Source organism: Tursiops truncatus, chromosome 16 (assembly GCF_011762595.2).
Source record: "Tursiops truncatus isolate mTurTru1 chromosome 16, mTurTru1.mat.Y, whole genome shotgun sequence".
Classification (NCBI taxonomy): domain Eukaryota; kingdom Metazoa; phylum Chordata; class Mammalia; order Artiodactyla; family Delphinidae; genus Tursiops; species Tursiops truncatus.
Genome location: NC_047049.1, coordinates 74,810,889 through 74,835,732, shown reverse-complemented (window position 1 = coordinate 74,835,732; position 24,844 = coordinate 74,810,889). Strand labels below are relative to the sequence as shown.

Here is a 24,844-nt window from a genome sequence, read left to right as displayed (position 1 = left end):
CCCGAATAGCCAAAGCAATCTTGAGAACGAAAAACGGAGCTGGAGGAATCAGGCTTCCTGACTTCAGACTATACTACAAAGCTACAGTAATCAAGACAGTATGGTACTGGCACAAAAACAGAAAGATAGATCAATGGAACAGGATAGAAAGCCCAGAGATAAACCCACGCACATATGGTCACCTTATCTTTGATAAAGGAGGCAGGAATGTACAGTGGAGAAAGGACAGCCTCTTCAATAAGTGGTGCTGGGAAAACTGGACAGCTACATGTAAAAGTATGAGATTAGATCACTCCCTAACACCATACACAAAAATAAGGCCCAAATGGATTAAAGACCTAAATGTAAGGCCAGAAACTATCAAACTCTTAGAGGAAAACAAAGGCAGGACACTCTATGACATAAATCACAGCAAGGTTCTTTTTGACCCATCTCCTAGATAAATGGAAATAAAAACAAAAGTAAACAAATGGGACCTAATGAAACTTAAAAGCTTTTGCGTAGCAAAGGAAACCATAAAGAAGACCAAAAGACAACCCCAGAATGGGAGAAAATATTTGCAAATGAAGCAACTGACAAAGGATTAATCTCCAAAGTTTATAAGCAGCTCATGCAGCTTAATAATAAAAAAACAAACAACCCAATCCAAAAATGGGCAGAAGACCTAAATAGACATTTCTCCAAAGAAGATATACAGAGTGCCAACAAACAAATGAAAGAATGCTCAACATCACTAATCATTAGAGAAATGCAAATCAAAACTACAATGAGATATCATCTCACACCAGTCAGAATGGCCATCATCAAAAAATCTAGAAACAATAAATGCTGGAGAGGGTGTGGAGAAAAGGGAACCCTCTTACACTGTTGGTGGGAATGTAAATTGATACAGCCACTGTGGAGAACAGTATGGAGCTTCCTTAAAAAACTACAAATAGAACTACCATATGACCCAGCAATCCCACTACTGGGCATATACCCTGAGAAAACCATAATTCAAAAAGAGTCATGTACCAAAATGTTCATTTTAGCTCTATTTACAATAGCCCAGAGATGGAAACAACCTACGTGTCCATCATCGGATGAATGGATAAAGACGATGTGGCACATATATACAATGGAATATTACTCAGCCATAAAAAGAAACAAAATTGAGGTATTTGTAATGAGGTGGATAGACCTAGAGTCTGTCATACAGAGTGAAGTAAGTCAGAAAGAGAGAGACAAATACCATATGCTAACACATATATATGGAATTTAAGAAAAAAAATTGTCATGAAAAACCTACGGGTCAAACAGGAATAAAGACACAGACTTACTAGAGAATGGACTTGAGGCTATGGGGAGGGGGAAGGGTAAACGGTGACAAAGCGAGAGAGAGGCATGGACATATATACACTACCAAACGTAAGGTAGATAGCTAGTGGGAAGCAGCCGCATAGCACAGGGAGATCAGCTCGGTGCTTTGTGACCGCCTCGAGGGGTGGGATAGGGATGGTGGGAGGGAGGGAGATGCAAGCGGGAAGAGATAAGGGAACATATGTAAAAAAAAAAAAAAAAAAATTTGCTAATTACTTGTTAGATAATCAATCTAATTTATTGAGTTTTCATGAATGTACGTTTCTCCTCTATTCACTCATTTCTTCTAGAATACCTAAAAGAAATCTGGCTAAGTTCTGGGGTCTAACTTCCAAATTTTAAAGTTTATTTTTGCTATTCTTATTTATATTTTATTGTTTTCTATTCAGGAAGAATTCCTCCACCCAGTCTTCCTAATGCTAACTTGTATTTCTTTTTGTACATTTGGAAAATCAGTCCATGTATTGAGATCTTTTTAATCCAATGACCATAACTTTAATTTTCATGAAATCATACTGATACTGTTTGATGAAATCATACTGATTCTGCTTACCCTGTTAATATTTTCCTAGGATGTAGTGTCATCTACTCGTTTACTGGGGTATCTTTTCTTATGTTCTTATTCTTCTTACAAAGTAATTTGGAGAACTGTACAACCATGTAGGGAAGGTGCCATATACATCTCTGGTGCTTCTATTCCATCCTGTTTTAATGAGAATGAGCATTTATCTGAAAGTTTTTGCTTAACAGCTGGCTGGGTACCTTGGTTGCTAGACCTCTATCTCTTTCTCCTGGGTGTTACACCAAGTATAAGGAGAACTGCCCTGTTTCTCTGACTAAAGCTCACATCCTCACCCCCTCTACCTGCCTGGAGGTAGAATGCCCTGCTAGTACAGGTTGGATCCAGAAGTACGGTGTGAGCTTTGTAGATAGTGTGATGACTTTTTTGCATCATCTCTTGCCCCTCAGCTAATCATCTGCCCTTTGCTTCCATTCTTCCCTCTTTCCTTCCTCTCTGGTACTTCTGGGTATGTGAAGCACATAATAAAGCACTTGCTGCTATTCCCTGTTTTCCACCAATATTTTCCTATGGGAAAATAGGTTAGGGCTCCATTCCTTAAGTTAATCTCTTCTGATTTCAATTTTCCAGGCATATCTCAAAATTTCTCATTACTCATGCTTATGTTCTCATTCCCCAGCTTGTTTAGGAGTGTTGTGTGTGTTGTGTGCGTGCGTATGTTTAATTTATTACTTTTTGGATGGGGTGAGAGACAACATAAACTCAGTTTACAGACTATACCTAGAAAATCTACTTTTAATTAAAAAACATAGTTGGGGTACTTACATGGAGACAACAAATTGAAAATATTATATCAAACATACCTTTATATATGTGGTTCTAGAAGGGATCAGGTTGACATTTGTCTGAGTTTGTAACTGTCTGGCTAACTGGCTTATCACTATCATAAATCTTATACAGCCCTGAGGGATACATAGTTCACAAATCCCATAACTTTAAATGACAATATTTTTTAGCATGCAAGACATTTTTCCAAAGAAAATTCCATACAAACTCTCAATATCTGGGACCTGAATGCAGAGCACTCTGGTTTAAGCTGGAGAAACTGGTGGAAACCATGCAAGATGGCCTTCACATTTCTAACATGGCATCACACCCTGAGGAACCCTTGGGTTCCAGAGGTCACTCTTTGAAAGCCTATGCCATAGATCATCCAAGAAGATTAAAGTAATAATAATTAAAAAATATATATACAAACATTCAAAAATGAACCAGAAATATTTTAGTTCCAGAATTCTTTTACTTAATATTGAAAAATACTTTACACTTGTATTGCTTTTATTTTCTATGACGTCCAGACTTCCATAGAGAATAAGGCCTCTGGGCCTCTTGAGGCACTGGGACCAGGGCTGGGAGTCCATGAACCAAAACAAATCTACCTCTAGCCCCACAGGTTTGCTTCTCTTTCCTTGCCTATGTTGTACTATGATATTTTCTGCAAACTGATGTATCAGATACTCTGTGTTCATACATGGTATAAAATAGTTGCCTTGGTCCATGTTCCAACAGACATTAAATGAAATCACTCTGTCCTAAATCTGGGCTCCTGGGACTGAGGATTTTGTTCCCAGTGAGGTAAGGATTCAGCCCTGAGCCCTCTTCCTTGCCCAGAGAAGGAGGGTTATACATAGTACAAATATGGCTATACACTTACCCCTCTTCACATGAGAGACTAATTTTAAGAGTAAAGGCTCTTGGGCAAGGTGGAGACCCTATAATATGAATTCTATGGTGATCTTCTTGAGGGAGGACAACAATAGCTTTAACCATTTGTGTTAATCTCCAGGGTTTTGTACAACGCCTGGAACACTGTAGTAATCCACATTAGAAACAACTGTCTCAGCTAAGGCAGTGGCAGTGAAAATGGCCAGTAGGAGACTGAGTAATAAATATTTAAAAGGCAGAATAACAGAATTTGGTGATGAATAGGATGTGAACAATAAAGAAGATAGATGAATGAGAGGGCACTTTCATTTTGGAGAGTCAACAAACAGAGAATCCCCTTAAAAGACATAAGTTTACATGAATTGTTCCCTAGGGCATGGGATTTTAAATTTTGTTAAGTATTTCCCTAGTGGGTGAGGTAAATGTACCGTGTAATGTCGTGTGACCATGCGCTCAACTCTAGGTGATACTCCACTTCTATTCCTACCTTCCCCTGGTCCAATTTTGCTCAGCAAAGGAAGCTTCTCCTGCTAGATGCTTGTGGTATCAGAAATAGTATACAGAGAAACGTATAAGGAGAAATATGAGCCACCATAATTAAGCAAATAGGGGACATAAGTGCTAGCCCACCTGCACACCATTCGCTGATATGTATGGTAGTAGCTGAACATCTTTCTTGATTTGGCTGATAAGTGCCCACTGCAAAAGCAATTTTTAAATTTCTATAGGAACAAAAGAACAATTTTGATTGGAAAAGTTGTAGTTGTGTTGTTGTTGTAGTTGTTATTGTTGCCTGTGTATAGCTTGCCTGAACAATAACTGTAGGGTACACTTGACAGTGATCCGTTTCTCCCGATTCAAATTTACAGGTCAGGACAATGTAAGATCTCTCACCAGGGCTCAGATCAGATCCCTAGTGATCGAATGTGGGTAAAGTCTTATTTGTCAATGACCTGGCCACAGCTTCCTACACATCATCCTTGTACATGGTCTGTTGAGTCCCCTGGGAAAGTCAGGAGGTCGTTTGCTCTAAGGGACCTTCATGGATGCTCTCATGAGATCAGCCATGTACATGGTCTGTTGGGTACCCTGGCATCAGCAAGCACTGACTCTTGAATATCTGATACCAGTCTGGCAGTGTGCTCAGAAACCCCCTTTTATTTACCTTGCTAGGTCACAGTTTAAGGTAATTCTGCTGCAGCATGATTGGGCATCTTCCCAAAAAGAGATCATCTACACTGTGTTAACAAGAGTAGATGATATGCTTTTACACTAGAAGGGACAAATTAAATCTCCTAAGACCTACTGCTTGGGAAAAACCATCCAAATGGCCCAGGTTGTTTGTCTTTGACAAATCTGCCATATTTAACTATATAAAAATTAATTCCTAACATCCAAATCCAAGCATATAGTTTATGTATTTGTGTGTGTATTCAACATATACAAAATTTGGACAGATTCCAGAAGAAGCTAGAATGCCAAAGGCATGTGGAATATTTTTTTGTAATTTCATAGAAACATGTCATTAAACATTAATACACAAATCATGGCATGAATCCATATACCTCTATTTGTATACCTTCATATATTGCCTTTAAAAAATGGTATATGATGCTGAAAAAATAAGACAAAACATCACTTTGTTTTTAGATGTTTCTGGAACATGAACAAATTTTCAGCAATATTATATACATTTATTTATCTGTGTTAAAATAATTAAACAAGGAGGCTACTTAAGCTAAATGAAACCTAAGCCAGAGTCAATTTTTCTACGTGCCTCAAGGTTAAGAAATCAAAACTTAAGAAGAACTAATCATAAACAGCCAACTACACTTTCCCAAATAAGGCAGTTGCTTAAGCTAGAGCCAATCAGATAATTTCCTTGCTTTGCTTTCCAGTCTGCTTTATTAAAAAGGTCTTTCTGTAACTCCTGCCCATGGAGCATCCCAACCACTTGAATTGGTTCTGCTCGAGTCAAACTGATGTTTGCTCAAATAGACTCTTCAAAAATATAATTGTTTTGTGACCACCTAGAGGGGTGGGGTAGGGAGGGTGGGAGGGAGATGCAAGAGGGAGGGGATACGGGGATATATGTATACATATAACTGATTCACTTTATTATATAGTAGAAACTAACACAACATTGTAAACATACTCCAACAAAGATGTTAAAAAATATATAATTGTTTAACATCTCTAAAGGAAAAACTCTCCTTCTGGGTGTTTCCTCTACTCCCAATACTCTAATTCACTTCTGATCACCAAATTTGTGGGAATTTTTCCTGTACCAAGCAATTCTGCAATACCAGCTGGGTGTCCTACAATTCAATTCAGTTCTGACTCGATCTACCTGGAGATAATATCAGATCCTATAGGTAAAAGGCTTAGTCCTACAGACTACTACCTCCTCAACACTCATCCAATCCCTCTCCCCCTACCACCTCCTTTTTAAAATTTTTCTGAAGGATATACACCACATATCCCACGGGCAATAAAGCACATTCAATGTGTTTATAAACCAGTCACTTCGTTTAAGCAAACACAAGTACAAAGTAAAATAAAATAAAACCACAAAATAACGAACTGCGTGTTCATTATTTTAGCCAGTGGCCAGTAGCCAAGTCCAGTTTGCTACCTATATTTCTGATCCACCAACTATAAGTTGGAGGCTCCCACACCCACCTCCAATCATGGACCTTTTGTTAGAGTAGCTCACAAAACTGCTGATGGAAGAGATGTATAGGGCAAGATATGTGGGAAGGGGCAGAGAGCTCTATACACTTTCTGAGTTCTCCACTCTCCCAGCACCTCCAAGTGTCCACAAACTCAAAGGTTCTCTGAACACCATCCTTGTGGGGTTTTATGGAGGCTTCATTACATAGGCATGATTGATTTAATCTTTGGCCATGTGACTCAATGGCCAAAGTGACTCAATCTCTAGTGCCTCTCTCCTCCCTAGAGGTCAGGAGGTGGGGCTGGAAGTTCCAACCCTCTAATACAGTTGGTTCCCCTGGCACCTAGCCCCCGTCTTTAGGGAATTTCCAAAAGTCACCTCATTAACATAAATTCAGGTGTAGTTGAAAGGGGCTTTTTATGAATAACAAAAGAGAACTTTATGGCTCTTATCACTTAGGAAATTTCAAGGGTTTTTAGAGTTCTATGCCAGAAGAGGATGAAGACTGAATGTATATTTCTTATTATAAATCACAGTATCACATTACCCTTTTCTAAAAATGTATTATTTCATGCACATTAATTGTTTGTATGGGTATGTCTATTTTTGTAACAACAGCTCCTGAAGACTGATCCAATTTATTTAAAATTTTCAATTAGCTGATAATGGCAAGTTTTTAAGGAAATAATAGTAATTATATTCTTTAAATGGACTTATTCTAAATTCAAATTAAGATATAATCTGAGGGAGAACAACTTACTGAAAACCAACTGTCTTGCATTCGAGAACCTCAATAACAGATTCATTCCATATTCAAAATACATAAGTAATGTGGTACTACTTAAATTTATTCTTTTATATTTTATGCTTTTATTATGAGGTAAATGTGTAATTTTAATAATGACATACTAATTTTTTGCTGCTTTCTTGAACAAAGTGACATTAAGCCAGCCTGAAATAATAAAAAACTATTGAATTAGGGAATGATTTAATATAATTGGTCTTGTAGTGCTTTCAAAATAACAGACTATCATTGAGAAGTAAAAGTGAGGCTTTCATAAATAGATAAGACATACAAACGCACAGAGTCACAGAAAACATGTGCTTAAAATTGTGGAAAAAATTCTAATGATTTTTGACCAGGTCGTTATATTTTAGATCAATAATTTTGAATTCGTAGTATGCAAATTTGTTTTTGGTAGGGAAATAGTCAACATTTTTATTTTTAAATGTTTCTGAAACATGTGAGGATGTTGAGCAACTGTGGTGGGATGTGTGGACTCCTGGGAAGAGAGCAAGTCTACAAATGCTGGAGAGGGTGTGGAGAAAAGGGAACCCTCCTGCACTGTTGCTGGGAATGTAAATTGGTGCAGCCACTATGGAGAACAGTAGGGAGGTTCCTTAAAAAACTAAAAATTGAGTTACCATATGATTCTGCAATCCCACTCCTGAGCATATATCTGGAAAAAACTATAATTCATAAACGTACATGCACCCCAATGTTTATAGCAGCACTAAGCACAATAGCCAAGATACAGAAGCAACCTAAATGTTCATAGACAGAGGAATGGATTAGGAAGATGTGGTATATATATATTTATTTATTTATTTACATACACACACACACACACACACACACACACACACACAATGGAATATTACTAGCCATAAAAAAGAATGAACTAGTACCATTAGCAGCAGCATGGATGGACCTAGAGATTATCATGCTAAGTGAAGTCAGCCACACAGAGAAAGACAAATATCATATGACAGCACTTACATGTGAAATCTAAAAAAAAAAAAAAAAGAGAGAAACAAATGAGCTTATTTACAATACAGAAAGAGACTCACAGACATAAAAAACAATCTTATGGTTACCAAGGGGAAAAGAGTGGAGGGATAAATTGGGAGGTTGGGATTGGCATATACACAGTCATATATATGTGTGTGTGTGTGTGTGTGTGTGTGTGTGTGTGTATGTGTGTATATATATATATATATCAAACATACGGCCAACAATGACCTACTGTATAGCACAGGAAACTATACTCGACATTGTGTAATAACCTATACTCGATGTTGTGTAATGACCTACTGTATAGCACAGGGAACTAGATGTTGTGTGGGAAAAGATTCTGAAAAAGAATATATATACATGTAAACTGAATCACTGTGCTGTACACCTGAAACTAACATGACATTGTAAATCAATTGGACTTTAATTAAAAAATTTTTTAATAAAAATAAATAAATAGCAATCAATAATGGTAAGCACAATCATTATAATAATGGTTTAGCAGATAAACATGGCTTGAAAAGAAGAAAAAGAAGAAACAGAAGCAGCTAAAATACTGAGTGTTTTTTATGTGCCAGACCATTTTCTAAGCTCTAAGCATTATATACATTATTTAATTTGAAAAGTAAAAAAGCATACAAAGAAACAGAAAATATCCACATGGTACAATCATATTTTGTATGATTATATTTTTACTATTCCCTTCGTAAGTGTATACTGGACAAATGGTCCCAAATAAATTAAACATCCATTAAATCTTGTCAAAACACAACCAAGAATCACAATATTTCCTTGTGATCCAAATAAAAATTTAATTCTTCAGTCAACTTGGACCACTGGTTAAGTGTTTTAACAGATAGTGCGATATTCACATGCACTGTTGGATTTCCAAGAAATGATGGATGATGAGGTCTTTTGAAACAAGCACTAGACTGGATGGTGACCCTGCTCTGACACCAAGTAAGCAGCCTTGGGCAAGTACTGTCCCCTGGGGGCTTGTTCCCTTACTGGCCTAATATCTAAGTGGTCTTCCAGGTATGGGAGACTATACCTACAAAATTCTTAAGTGAATGATTGATACTTTACAAAATCTTACAAAATCATTTCCAACCCTGACATTTACAAGGTTGATTTTGTTTGTTTGTTTGTTTGTGGTTTGGTATTGTCACAAGATCTCAGTCAAGTTTTCAGAGTAAGTCAATGACACTTGACAGTTTGCAAAAAAAAAAAAAAAAAAAAAAAAAAGAAGCAAGGACCACCTGTTAGTGAGTCTCACTGCTGTAGTTCAGAATGAAAATTCTCTTGAGCATGCTGATTTCCCTGGGTAAAGAACTGATATTTTTGAGTTTCAAGAAGCTTCACTGTCCTCAAAACAGATCAGGACAAATGCCAATTTTTGCAGATGGGTCACATTATTACATACTAAAACAGAAAGCAGCTGTGTACTTTAATAGAATAATTTCAGACAATTTTCCTCTAAAAAGATGCAGAAGAGTCAGGTGCCCACCACTCCGTGCTTTTGCAATTGATTTTCAACCACTGTGATAATGACTGATAATGTTAGACAAAACCAAGTTAGTCATGTTTATGAGACAGCAGTTGGGAATTAATACTCATGTTTTTGCCATTATTTGCCATCATTATTATGGATTTGCCATATAGACATACTTACTAATATGTTTTACGATATTTTTCATACTAATAGAGTTCATATTTGACAGTCTATGATCTCAAATTATTTTCTTCCTGTAAATTATCTACCCATTACATTATAATAAGAGTAACTGAGAGTATGCAGATAATATTAATAACTAATCTAATACAATAATCTGACAATACTGAGGACAATTCAAACTGCTTAATTAAATGTAAGGCTGCTACCTAAACAGATATATGACTTTCACTTTTATTCTGATAATAATGAATCCTGTGATTACATTTTGTGCTTATAGAAATTTCATTTTTATATATAGAGACTTTCTTGAAATGGATTATATTATAAAAGAAATTTCCAAATTATATTTTTGTCTTAAATAGGGAAAGCATCATTTCAAAAATAGCATCAATAGCATAATATAAATATACAGAAAAATAATTATTCAATTAATCTTAAATTTTTAAAGTTTTTTTTTAAACTTTTTTTCAGGCAATTTTTTTTTAGAACAGCTTTGGATTCACAGCGAACTTGAGAGGAAGGTAAGAAGCTTTTCCATACACCCCTTGCCTCTGTACATGCAACATCCCCTCCAGAGTGGTACATTTGTTACAACTGATGAACCTACGTTGACACATCGTTATCACCCAAAATCATAGTTTACATTAGGGGGCCCCCTTGGTTTTGTATATTCTCTGGGTTCAAACAAACATATAATGGCATGTATTCACCAATATAGTACCATTCAGAGTATTTCCATTGCCCTAAAAATCCTCTGTGCTCTGCCTATTCATCCCTCTATTCCTCCTAACTCCTGGAAACTACTGATCTTTTAGTTGTCTCCATAGTTGTGCCAATTACTCTTATTTAAAAAAAATAGAACCTAGTTTTAGCATAACGTACAAAATTTGGATATGCTTTTTCTTATTCTTGGGATAACCAAAAGATGGGGAATGTATATGAGTTCTCCAAGTAACAAAGCAAGTCTGTTGGCAGAAACAAGTATTTGCAATCTGTTCTTTTTAATACTACCCAATAATTTTCCACCCTGGTATAATATATGTTTGGTATACTTACTTCAAGATCTCAGCTGACACTTGCAAAAAAAATATTTTATGAATCAGCTGACCTCATTTAACATAGAGAAAAATTGTATTGATTTAAAAATATATTTATATTCTGCATTAAGTCAGAAAAAATATACTTTTTCTGAAATTCTTCAAGGATTATCATCTGAAAGGGATTTTCAACTAAACAATTTTTTCTATTAAGAAACTGATTTGTTTTGAGGTTGGGCTTTTGTATCTGACTGGGAAAGGAAGTACTACCTAGCAGAATCACTAAGGGACTGTCTTCCTCTGGGTAGCCACTTCTCATGAGGGGAGTTGAGCTGTCATACTAAAAAATGCATGTGAGGTGAAAGAGAATTTTTCATTTCATGTAAATTGCAGTTAGGAATGATGTGTATTTCCACTGATGTTTTATAGCTTTGGGGTCATTAAATTGGATAGGAAATAAAAATAATGAAATGAACATTTTCCTAATTGTTTATTAAAATTGAAGAGCTCTCTTCAAATCAATACCCAGAAGTGGACTAGCTGGATCATATGGTAGTTTTATTCTTAATTTTTTGAGGGATCTGCATATTTTTGTCCACAGTGACTGCATCAATGTACATTCCCCCTGACAGTGCATGAGGTTTCCCTTTTCTCCACATCCTCGCCACCACTTGTTATTTGTTGTCTTTTTGATAACAGCCATTCTAACAGGCATGAGATGATACATCATTGTGGTTTTGATTTGCATTTCTCTGATGATTAGTAATGTTGAGCATCTTTTCACATGCCTTTTGGCCATCTGTATGTCTGTTCAGCTCCTCTGCCCATGTTTTACTCAGGTAAAATGGCTCCTCTGCCCATTTCTTACTCAGGTTGTATGTTTTTTTGTTGTTGAGTTGTATGAATTCTTTAGTCGTTTTTTATATTAACCCCTTATGAAATACATGATTTGTAAGTATCTTCTCCCATTCAGTAGGTTGTCTTTTGTTGATGGTTTCCTTTGTGGTGCAGAAGGGGTAAATTTAGAGTTGGGAGAGAAAAGTAGAAGGGAGAACAGAGCCACAAATGTGTGCAATACAGCTGTAATTGAAGGAGATAAACTAGAATCAAATCCCAGGCCTTGGGGAAGAAGCTCAGTCATGGGGCTGAGACAGCGGATGTGGAATGGGGTCCTAGCCAAACTAGTCTGAAAACTATTTTCAAATGTACATGTGAAGCTAATTCAAATATTATTCAAGTGTACATGTGAAGATAATATTTCAAAACTAACTTGAGGAGGAGTGGTGAATAAGCAACATTTACTTGATTTAGGATTTCTTCCTCAGCTATTCTAGGCTAATTAACCTCATAAATTTAACCTTAATTGTTTTTATATTAAGCATGCAAGTGACCCCAATTGGTGCCAAAACAAAAACAGAAATCAGAAATAAATATATACAGGATTAAAAATGCAAAACGTGACTATTCATAAAAATAATAACATATTTATGCAGATTATGTCAAATAATGGAAGTTAGCCCTTATGTTACATCTTTACCCATCAAAGAGGAAAAAAACAATGAACTGGGCTTCCCTGGTGGCGCAGTGGTTGAGAGTCCGGGAAGATCCCAAATGCCACGGAGCGGCTGGGCCCGTGAGCCACGGCCGCTGAGCCTGTGCGTTCGGAGCCTGTGCTCCACAATGGGAGAGGCCACAGCAGTGAGAGGCCCGTGTACCACAAACAAAACAAAACAAAACAAAACAACAACAAAAAAAACAATGAACGGACCCATCTCTTTTATAATGTTTTCACTTTATAAAAGCCCATTAGTGAATGAATTAGCTATCCTCATTGGTTAAAAGTTTTGATAGATTTATTTCTGTTGTGAGTTTGTATAATTAACCTGTTCATATTTAGTATTTTAACCATCGAGAATTTGTTAGCATTTATTTTACTACACCAAATTAATTTTACTCATTTCCCTTTGTCCATAGTAATTCTCACATGGAGTCTTGATACAATTTAAGTTAATTTGATGTTAACACCATAAGTAGCAAAATTCCAGAAAAACATTAAAGTATTTCATCAAATGTCATGAACAATTGAAGCCCATTTTTTTCAGACCCAAAATAATAATTTGTGAAATATAATCAATACAAATGACAGTTTATAAAATACGTATGTCTACTTTACTCAGACTGATACTTGATATTGTCACGTTTTTTGTTTCTGCCAATCTGGTGGGTATGAAGTGTTATTTCATTGTGATTTTTACATTGTGCTTCCTTAATTCCTAATGAAATCGCCTATAGATTCATATGATAAACTGTCATTTTGTAACATACCAGCTAACTAATTTTGCCCATTTTTCAGGTTATTTGTAATTTTCTCTTTGATTTATAAGTGATCTTTAAAACTACATTAATACAGGAAATATTTATTGAGTCTCTGCCATGTTCCAGGCAGTGTTTTCAGCTCAACACGTATACATCAGGAAACAATGCAAATATCAGTGCCCTCACCAACTTAAACTCCAATGCAGGAAGAGACAGTTAAAACTCATCTCAATAAATATCACAACATATCAGATGGTGCAATGTGGAAAACTAGACAAGGGAAAAAGGAGCTTCAGAATGGGAAGGTGATGCTGTTCGCAATTTTGCATAGGTGTCACTGAGGAGGTACCATTTCATTGAAGATTTGAGGGAGTAGTTCAGAAGCAATCTTTGGGGAGTATTTCCCTGAGACGGGAACTACACAGTGCAAACCCCAGGGATGACTATTTGGCACATATGACGCACGGTAGGTTGGTAGGGGTAGAACTGAGTAAACAATGGGAGGACTTGTTGGCCATGAGATCCAAGAGGTGATGGAGGAGCCAAATCACACTGGGGAGAACCGGGCATCGTGGGGACTTTGTTTTTTACTCTGAAGGGAATGAGGCGTCTTAGAAGATTTCAAGCAGAGGAATGTTGCCATCTGGAATTTTTTTCCCATTCTCGTTGTGATTTTGAGAAAGATTGTACAGGACCAGAGAGGAAACAAAGAGACCAGCTGGGGTGATGTAATGATCCAAAGGAGATCTGTTGGTGGTTTGCAAGAGGGTGGAAGCAGGGGCACTGATGAGCAAGGGTCATGTAGGGGAGAATGTCTCTTTGGCATGTGGATTATTTCGAGGTCAAAACAATCAAGGCTCAAAAGACTCAGGAAGAAACTCTGACCTTTCCTCTAAATACCTAAAAGAATTTGGATAGAGGGCATGTTCCCAGAATAGAGCTATCACCAGAGATATCTGCATAGAATTTAGAATTTAGGCTAGGTGTGGTGAGAGAAACTCTGCAGGGCCTAGAGGTGACAGTCCACTCTGTGTTCCAGTCTCCGCGTAACACAGCAAACATTTGACATTTACCAAACACTTCCCTTCCATCTCCATGTGAATTACCTTCCACCTCTATGAAGCCCGAAACTACTATTCTCAACCTCCTCCTTTGACTTTTGCTGAAGATAATATTTAAGGTGAGGGTTTCAGCCTTTTTGGTGAGTTACTCATTTCTCCTGGGTCTCTCCCATGTACACATGTTATTAAACGTTTGTTTGCGTTTTCTCCTGTTAATCTGTCTTATGTCAATTTAATTCTTAGACCAGCCAGAAGAACCTAGACATGTAGAGGAAAATTTCCTTCCTCCTTTTCCTAATATAATCAGTATATATTTTGGAGGAAGAGTTTTCCTGAGATTGGATGTGGTGTGTGAGGGACAGGAGTCAAGGTGACTACAAAGTTTTGACCCTCCAGAGTAACTGTGATAAGGACAGAGTAAAGGGACAAAGCAGGTAATTAAATAATTAATCCCACTAGGGGATTGTAAGTAAAGAAGAAAGTATGGGAAAGCCCTGTAAGTTAATGATCACTCAAGAAAGCAGATTTGCTTAACCACAAAACCAAGCAGGCTTGCTTAGAAACAAAAACAAGCAACAGAAGCATGAGACACGCCCCCAAACAACAAAACAATGGTGGCAGGAGACCCATATCCTGCCCAGTGAGCTCAGTAAGTTAATGATTCCTAGCACATGCTCCTCTGTGCACACTAGAAACAAAAAGAAAAAGAAAAGGTGACATTATACCGAAACCTGAGATGATTTACCATTTTTAGTATATGTTACCAGCTTTTTGCTCATTTCCACTGTGCCATGACAGTCCCAGCCAGACCATGTAGGGACAAGAAAACTCCCCCACCCGACATGGAGGAGGAACCAATGATGGAAGGGTAACATGCACTCAAGAATGAGGAAGAAGGTGGTCTTCTCCCCCTCCCCACTTTTCCTTTGATTATAAAACTGTAGCGCACTAAGTTCTCAGGGCAGCAGCCTCTTGCCCGCCTGCTTATAAGCCTCACAAGCGTCCTACTCTAATAAATCACTTCCTATCTATCACGTTGCCTCTTGCTGAATTCTTTCCGTGCTGAGACATAAAGAACCGGAATTCCTCAGAGCCTCCCAAAATGCCACCCAAGCAATTTCAACTGAAAGGCTGAAGTTGCACCTATCAAGTTTGACAAACCTATGTGTGAACACAGTGCTACTTCTACTTATAATATTATGAGATATTTGTGGTAGGAATTTAAAAATAAAACAGAAGTAGTAGAAAAACTTACACACTAATTAATGTAACTGTATATGATCTATATGGTTATCCTATAATTAAATAATAACCTAGTAAATTAGTAAAATTAATATGAAACCATATAAATACTCATTAGCTTTCCAAAATGGTGTAAGGAAAATATTTATGTTCAAGATTATACCACATCTTTTCTCGTTTTATCATCCTGCTATAATTAAGGACCTTGCCTGTACCACAGAGTCCTGTTCAGAATCATTTAGTGAATAAATGCAAATGCATCACAATGTTCCTCCTACAATTTTCCAACTATCACACTTTTATTGTAACACCATCGGATCTGCTTAGAAAAAGGTTGCTTTTCCTTGATGCTATTTGCAGTTATTTGTGCCTACAGGATGAGCATCTTTGTGTTTGTGCAGGACAGCCATGCAGAATTCTGTTTTTCTAGCACACTCTGTGCTCCAAGTGAAATAAAATTATTCTTCACTCTAACCTTGGGAAGGAGGAAGCAGTTCTTGGTTTGTAACTCAAATTCAGCTCTCCCACTGAATTCTATGCTATTCCTGTGAACATTACTGAACAGCACTTATCAGAAATTTATTGTTTAATCATGTTATGTCCACATTCATGAAAACTTCATCCTAACTATTTAGATAAAGAAAACAAAATGATTAATAATAATGATCCAAGGAAGTGAATTGACTAGTCCTATGGGTACAGGAAGCCTAGCATTTGCTTTTTCAAAAGATACCCAGCTTGGTCTTTGGGATTTATAAAGAAATATGTTATATCTATAAATAATTCTGTCTCAAAATAATATATTCATATCCTCACAAATGTTTCCTGTATTTTTGTATAACAACTTACCTGTGTTTGTAACATTATTCCCCACCTTTCAAATTCTGTTTTAGTAATCATAACATTTGTGCCTTTAGCAGTTTTCTGGAATCAATATTGCTTTTTGCTGCAATGCAATAGTTTCTTGTTGATTTTTACTGGAAACATTTTCCTCCTGTGGATTGAAATATCTTATAACTCTGTCTTTTTGCTCACTGCTTCCCTTTGCCACTTATGCTTCTTGGCTTCACAGTGAGTGTTCCCTGATTCGCAGTTTAGTAAATTGCTGCTCACAAAAATAAAACCGCCAAAGTAAAAAATGCTTTTCAAGAAAGAATCCAAAATTGTGGTGGAATAACAGCAGACAAAATGGTTCAGCAAACACTGTTATAATCTTTCTTTCGTTTTGTATTCTACTTAAAAAATTGCTCACAGAAACTTGCCTTCCTTCTTTTCTCCCATATTCACTCCTAGTATCTATGCTTCTAATCACCCATTTAGTAAATTACTAGAAATTAGCTAATATTAGGAAATGTTTATTCTTTTTCAACTAGCTCCTCTTTCCTCCCTCATTTTTTAATTTGATTCTTAATAAGTATAATAAATTTTGAGGACATATTGGCACTACATAACAAATACTCCAAAAGAGAGCACATGTATTACCTTAATAATGTGATTTCTATTTTTTTTTTTTCTTTTTTGCGGCGCACGGGCCCCCCACTGCTGCTGTCTCTCCCGCCACGGGGCACAGGCTCCGGACGCGCAGGCCCAGCGGCCACGGCCCACGGGCCCAGCCGCTCCGTGGCACGTGGGATCCTCTCGCACCGGGGCACGAACCCGCGCCCCCTGCATCAGCAGGCGGACTCCCAACCACTGCGCCACCAGGGAAGCCCCATTATAATGTGATTTCTTAAAATACATTCTAAGAAAATAATCAAGCAAATTTGAGCATGTTCGTTAGTAAGTGGTTTATGATTAGCTTCTTCCACCTTTCCATCTTCTGTCATGAAGAAAACAATCCAAATGTTGATGAATATAAAAATAAATTTTAACTTTAAAAGTTATGGTACATACAAATGATATGCAAATAGTTTGCTTTAAAATTTGTGATATGGACATATATGAATACACACACACACACACACACACACATAGATGTCCAGTCTGTAGGGTTAATATAAAAGAACAGATTACAAAACTCTATCTATATTACACTATTGTTTAAAGTATATTATATTTATATAACATTTACATATATAAATATATACACAAATAAATATATAGAGTACATCTATATACCTGTCAGTATATATGCACATATAATGAAGACTAGAAAACAACATATTATTATGTATTATTGTTGTGCTGAACTTTCAAAATTTTTCCAAGATTAAAACTGCAAGAGAATAGATATTTTATTCAGGTAGCTGTGATAGGGCAGACAATCAAATATGAGGCATTAAAGGGGATTTATAGGAGAAAGAAATAAAAGTACATATTATCAACAGTAAATTTGGTTGGCAGGTCAGAGAGGCATCACAAAGGACTTTTTCTTTGTGATTTTACCCATTTCAGTCAGTTATGTTCTGTTTTTTCAGAATTATTGATTCAAAGAAGAAATCTGGAGGGAGAGGGCTGGTCCTTAAAAACAGGAAGCAAGGGTGTCAGTGTAAATTTAGAGGAGCAGGAAATCAGATAGTTCTCCACATGTATGCCACTGAGTTGTAGGATTGTAGGTAATTTTTATTATCTGCTTGACATTTCCTCATTTCCTGAAGAATTTTCAAAAGTATGTATTTTATAATAAAAATATTTTAATAAAATTATGCAGACATTATTTTCTCTGGAAAAAATTTATCTTGAAACCAAATTGGGCATGTTCAGCAATGAAAAGGAACAGTTAGTCCAACAGAATGTGTGTTGGGTTGGCCATTCCAAGCCTATTACTGTAATAAATTGTAAACTTAAAAATTAAAACTTTTTTCAAATAAAACGACAACTTTTAGGCATTTATTTTCATTTTGCAAGTCATAGCATGACTGTGAGTGTGTGTGTGTGTGTGTGTGTGTGTGTGTGTGTATGTTGGAGCGAACTTTGATTTAACTGAAAATTCGATTTGACCATTATCTTTCATTGAAATGTCCATCAACTCTTGATTCAGATGTAAATTAAATAAATTTTAAGAGTGAGTATTTTCATACATATGGCCAACAGGCACATGAAAAGATGCTCTGCATCACGAATTATTAGAGAAATGCAAATCAAAACTACAATGAGGTACCACTTCACACCGGTCAGAATGGCCATTATTAAAAAGTCAGCAAATAACAAATGCTGGAAAGGGTGCGGAGAAAAGGGAACCCTCCTACACTGTTGGCAGGAATGTAAGTTGGTGTCGCCACTATGGAAAACAGTATGGAGATTCATCAGAAAACTAAATATAGAGTTACCGTGTGATCCAGCAATACCACCCCTGGGCATATACACAGACAAAACTATAATTCAAGATACGTGCACCCCTATGTTCATAGCGGCACTGTTCACAATAGCCAAGACACAGAAACATCCTAAATGTCCAATGACAGATGAATGGATAAAGAAGATGTGGTACATATATACAATGGAATATTACTCAGCCATAAAAAAGAATGAAATAATGCCATTTTCAGCAACAGGGATGCAACTAGAGATTATCATACTAAGTGAAGTAAGTCAGACAGAGAAAGAAAAATACCATATGATATCATTTACATGTGGAATGCAAAACATGACACAAATGAACTTATTTATGAAACAGAAACAGGCTCACAGACATAGAGAACAGACTTGTGGTTGCCAAGTGGTGGGGTGGGGGTGGGAGGGATGGATTGGGAGTTTGGGCTTAGTGGATGCAAAGTATTATATATATAGGATGGATAAACAACAAGGTCCTACTATTTAGCACAGGAAACTATATTCACTATCCTGTGATAAACCATAATGAAAAATAATATGAAAAAGATTGTACATATATGTATAACTGAATCCCTTTGCTGTACAGCAGAAATTGACACAACATTGTAAATCAACTACTTCAATAAAAAAGTGAGTCTTTTACTGATTGCATTACAATTACAAAACACACCCTCTATTTTATTCCTCCCATCATTGTTTATATTGGTTTATTAAATAATGATTTTAGGACAATAAGGTAAGTGTAACTAGAAGAGAAGATCATAAATAGCTACAACATGCTGAGAGAAAATAATTAAGTAAAATTATGATAAATATTTGTTTATGTAAAACATTTATCTTCAGCTTTTATCAAGTACTTAAATTTCAAATGAAGCTATGTCCTAATTTGGTCCAATTAGAAATAGTCCTGATTCTCTCAGAACTTTCAGAACATTTATGTGAAACTATTATTAATATTAATATTTGTATTTTATTTTTTTAGATTTTTTTTTGATATGGACCATTTTTAAAGTCTTTATTGAATTTTTTTTGTTACAATATTGTTTCTGTTTTATGTTTTGGTTTTTTGGCCACAAAGCATGTGGGATCCTAGCTCCCTGACCAGGGGTCGAACCTGCACCCCTGGAATTGGAAGGTGAAGTCCCAACCACTGGACCACCAGGGAAGTCCCTAATATTTATATTTTAATGATATATATGTATATGAATATTTTTACTAGTTTTAGTAGGCTGGGAAGTTTTGAGGACTCTTGGTATCAGCACTAAGATGTAGAGAGCTGGAAAGAGCTTTGGTCCAATAACACAATAAAAGAAAATGTTAACAAACTTCAAATGAAGGCCTTTTAGTAAACCCATAGAAGATCTGAGGTTACAGGGCAGACCATTAATCAGACATCTCAAGAAAGTCAGGCATCAGAAAGGAGAAACAGACAGGAAAGATGACTCGAATGCTACCTAAGTCCGTTGAAAGATTAAACTGGAAAGGTAGAGTGTGGGTTTTCATGAGAGTGTGAACCCCCTGGGAAACGCAGGCATAGATGGTTTCTCACCCTTGTGCAGTGCTTTCTTCCAGGAAACCCACTAGACTTTTGTGGGGATGTTTGGTGAGAATCTAGAGAAAGCTTCTCCCATGGTGGAGGGAAACAGCAGACACTGCCACAGTATAATCAAACTGTCCCCTCCCTCCCCCTCCCCTCATCTCTACTACAGAAAGTAGACTTAACCTTCAGGATACAATTCCATTGCATGTGGGGGTGGGGAACAGAGGCCATAATCTCCACTTTTCCTAAGTAAAAACAAATACATACACAAACAAAAAGCAGCTTAATCTGCAGGAAAAAGGGCATCGAAACTGTAGCCTAAGGATACTGGTGGATACCTACTGCAGCAAGGGGAGGGGAGCAAGGGGAAAATATAGAAGCTCCAGCCCTGGAGGAGGGACAGAAACACTTGTGAAGGCCACACCTCTGAGATACAAGTCCACATTATTTGTCTGTGACTGAAGTTAATCAGAACATCAGGGAATGCTTATCCTCCCCTCACCTTCAACATCATGCTAACAAGCCTCCCCGCAAATGACAAAGGAATACAGTTGAACAGAGGCAAAGAAAGACTCTGAGGAAAGCCCCAAATCAAGCAAGAAGACAAACATGAAATATCACTTCAGGGGTTTGAAGTCTCTGGTACTCATCTCCAAAACTAAAATACACTTACCTCAGTATCCACTGTCATAAACATTATATACAAATTTTGACAAGAAAAATCCAAGCATAGCATGGCAAAAAACAAGATACAGTGTAGCTAAAAGAAATAAACAATCACTGGAACTACACTCAGATATAATAAAGATAATGACTTGACACTTTTAAATAAGTAATTTATAATTATGATTAATATGCTAAAGAATTTAATGGAAAAGGTAGGTAGCATGCAATATTAGATAGGTAAATTTAGTAGAAAGTTAGAAATTGTAAGAAAGAGTCAAACAGAAATATTGAAATTAAAACACAGTAACAAAAAATGAAGAATGCCCTTGACAAGCTCATCAGTAGATACTGCCAAGGAAAGAATGAGTGGACTATTGTGGTACCTTCTGGTTGTCCTTTCCTCTATATTTTTATTTGTATATTCTTTCTAACATATCTGCTAGTTTCCTAGTCTAATTTTATTTTTTACTTTGTTATTGTTCTCTCTTTTTTTTTTTTTGGCCACCCCACGTGGCTTGCAGGATCTTGGTTCATGAGCCGGGGGTCAGGCCAAAGCTCCTGGGGTGGGAGGTCCGAGTCTGAACCACTGGACTAGTAAAGAACCTCAGACCCCAGGGAATATTCATCAGAGTGAGGTCTCACGGAGGTCCTCATCTCAGCACCAAGACTCAGCTCTACCCAACAGCCTACAAACGCCAGTGTTGGAAGCCTCAGGCCAAACAAACAGTAAGACAGGAATACAATCCCACTTATTAAAAAATAAATAAATAAATGAGATGGCAAAAAAATAGTCACAGATGAAGGAGCAAGGTAAAAACTACAAGACCAAATAAATGAAGAGGAAATAGATAATCTACCTGAAAAAGAATTCAGAGTAATGACAGTAAAGATGATCCAGAATCTCATAAATAAAATTGATAAACCCTTAGCCAGACTCATCAAGAAAAAAAGGGAGAGGATGCAAATCAATAAAATTAGAAATGAAAAAGGAGAAATCACAACTGACACAGCAGAAACGCAAAGGATTATAAAAGACTACTACAAACAATTATATGCCAAAAAATGGACAACCACGAAGAAATGGACAAATTCTTGGAATGCGACAATTTTCCAAGACTGAACCAGAAAGAATTAGAAAATATAAACAAGCCTATCACAAGTAATGAAATTGAAACCATAATTTAAAATCTTCCAACAAACAGAAGTCCAGGAACAGACGGCTTCACAGGAGAATTCTATCAAATATTTAGAGAAGAGCTAACACCCATCCTTCTTAAACTCTTCCAAAAAATTGCAGAGGGAGAAACACTCCCAAATTCATTCTACGAAGCCACCATCACCCTGATACCAAAACCAGAAAAAGATATCACAAAAAAAGAAAATTATAGACCAATATCATGATGGACATAGATGCAAAAATCCTGAACAAAATATTAGCAAACAGAATCCAACAACATATTAAAAGGATCATACACCATGATCAAGTGGGATTTATCCCAGGGATGCAAGGATTCTTCAATATATGCAAATCAATCAATGTGATACACCACATTAACAAATTAAGGAATAAAAACCATATGATCATCTCAATAGATACAGAAAAAGCTTTTGACAAAATTTGACACCCATTTATGATAAAAACTCTCCATAAAATGGGCATAGAGGGAACCTACTCAGCATAATAAAGGCCATATATGACAAACCCACAGCAAACACCATACTCAATGGTGAAATACTGAAAGCATTTCCTCCAAGATCAGGAAGAAGATAAGGATGTCCACTCTTGCCACTCTTATTCAACATAGTTTTAGAAGTCCTAGCCATGGCAATCAGAGAAGAAAAATAAATAAAAAGAATACAAATTGGAAAAGAAGAAGTAAAACTGTCACTGTTTACAGATGACAGGATACTATACATAGGAAATCCTTAAGACGCCACCAGAAAACCACTAAAACTAATCAGTGAATTTGGTAAGATTACAGGATACAAAATTAATGCACAGAAATCTCTGGCATTCCTATACATCAACAATGAAAAATTAGAAAGAGAAATTAAGGAAACAATCCCATTTACCATCGCAACAAAAAAAAATAAAATACCTCAGCATAAACCTGCCTAAGGAGGCGAAAGGCTTATACTCAGAGAACTATAAAACACTGATGACAGATATCAAAAATGACATAAACAGGTAGAGAAATACACCATGTTCTTGGATTGGAAGAATCAATATTGTGAAAATGACTATATTACCCAAAGCAATTTACAGATTCATTGCAACCCCTATCAAACTACCAATGGCATTCTTAATAGAATTAGGACAAAAAATTTTACAATTCATACGGAAACACAAAAGACCCTGAATAGCCAAAGGAATCTTGAGAAAGAAAAACAGAGCTGGAGGAATCAGGCTCCCCGACTTCAAACTATACCACAAAGCTACAGTAATCAAGACAGTATGGTACTGGCACAAAAACAGAAATATAGATAAATGGTACAGGATAGAATGCCCAGAGATAAACCCATGCACATATGGTCACCTAATTTACAACAAAGGAGGCAAGAACATACAATGGAGAAAAGAGAGCCTCTTCAATAAGTGGTGCTGGGAAAACTGGACAGCTACTTGTAAAAGAATGAAATTAAAACAGTACCTAACACCATACACAAAACTAAACTCCAAATGGATTAAAGACCTAAATGTAAAGCCAGACACTATAAAACTCTTAAAGGAAAACATAGGAAAAACACACTTTGATGTAAACCACAGCAAGATCTTTTTTGACCCACCTCCTAGAGAAATGGAAATAAAAACAAAAATAAACAAATGAGACTTAATTAAACTTAAAAGTGTTTGCACAGTAAAAGAAACCATAAACAAAAGAAAAGGACAACCAGAATGGGAGAAAATATTTGCAAATGAAACAATGGACAAAGGATTAATCTCCAAAATATACAAACAGCTCACAGAGCTCAATATCAAAAAAACAAACCAAAAAAAGACAAAGGATTAATCTCCAAAATATACAAAGAGCTCACAGAGCTCAATATCAAAAAAAAAATACAATTAAAAAATGGGAAGAAGGGGGCTTCCCTGGTGGTGCAGTGGTTGAGAGTCCGCCTGCCGATGCAGGAGACACGGGTTCGTGCCCTGGTCCGGGATGATCTCACATGCTGTGGAGCGGCTGGGGCCATGAGCCATGGCCACTGAGCCTGCGCGTCTGGAGCCTGTGCTCCACAATGGGAGAGGTCACAACAGTGAGAGGCCTGCGTACCGCAAAAAAAAAAAGAGTCACGTACCACAATGTTCATTGCAGCTCTATTTACAATAGCCAGGACATGGAAGCAACCTAAGTGTCCATCGACAGGTGAATGGATAAAGAAGATGGGGTACATATATATGATGGAATATTACTCAGCCATAAAAAGAAACAAAATTGAGTTCATTGTAGTGAGGTGGATGGACCTAGAGTGTGTTATACAGAGTGAAGTCAGTCAGAAAGAGAAAAACAAATACCATATGGAATCTAAAAAAAAAACAAAAAACTGGTACTGATGAATTTAGTTGCACGGCAGGAATAAAGACACAGATATAGAGAATGGACTTGAGGACACAGGGTGGGAGGGGGAAGCTGGGGCCAAGTGAGAGTACCACTGACATATGTACACTCCCGAATGTTAAACAGTTAGCTAGTGGGAAGCAGCGGCACAGCATAGGGAGTTCAGCTCGGTGCTTTGTGATGACCTAGAGGGGTGGGATAGGGAGGATGTGAGGGAGGTTCAAGAGAGAGGGGATATGGGGACATATGTATGCATATGGCTGATTAACTTTGGTATACAACAGAAACTAACACAGTATTGTGAAGCAATTATACTCCAATAAAGATCTGTTAAAAAAAAAAGAATGAATGAACTTGAAGATAGGTCAATAGAAATTACAAAGAGAGAAAAGGTGGGGTGGGGG

The 24,844-nt window shown here is 36.7% G+C and overlaps 1 long non-coding RNA gene across 1 annotated transcript in view; it reads right to left on the bottom strand.

Moving 5' to 3' along the window:
* Positions 1-1,957: 1,957 nt before the first annotated feature.
* LOC141276759 (uncharacterized) overlaps positions 1,958-24,844 on the bottom strand; it is an 83,618-nt gene continuing 60,731 nt past the window's right edge. Inside the window, exon 3 of the long non-coding RNA XR_012326751.1 lies at positions 1,958-2,062. This is a non-coding gene — a long non-coding RNA (uncharacterized lncRNA). The remainder of the gene's footprint in view (positions 2,063-24,844) is intronic.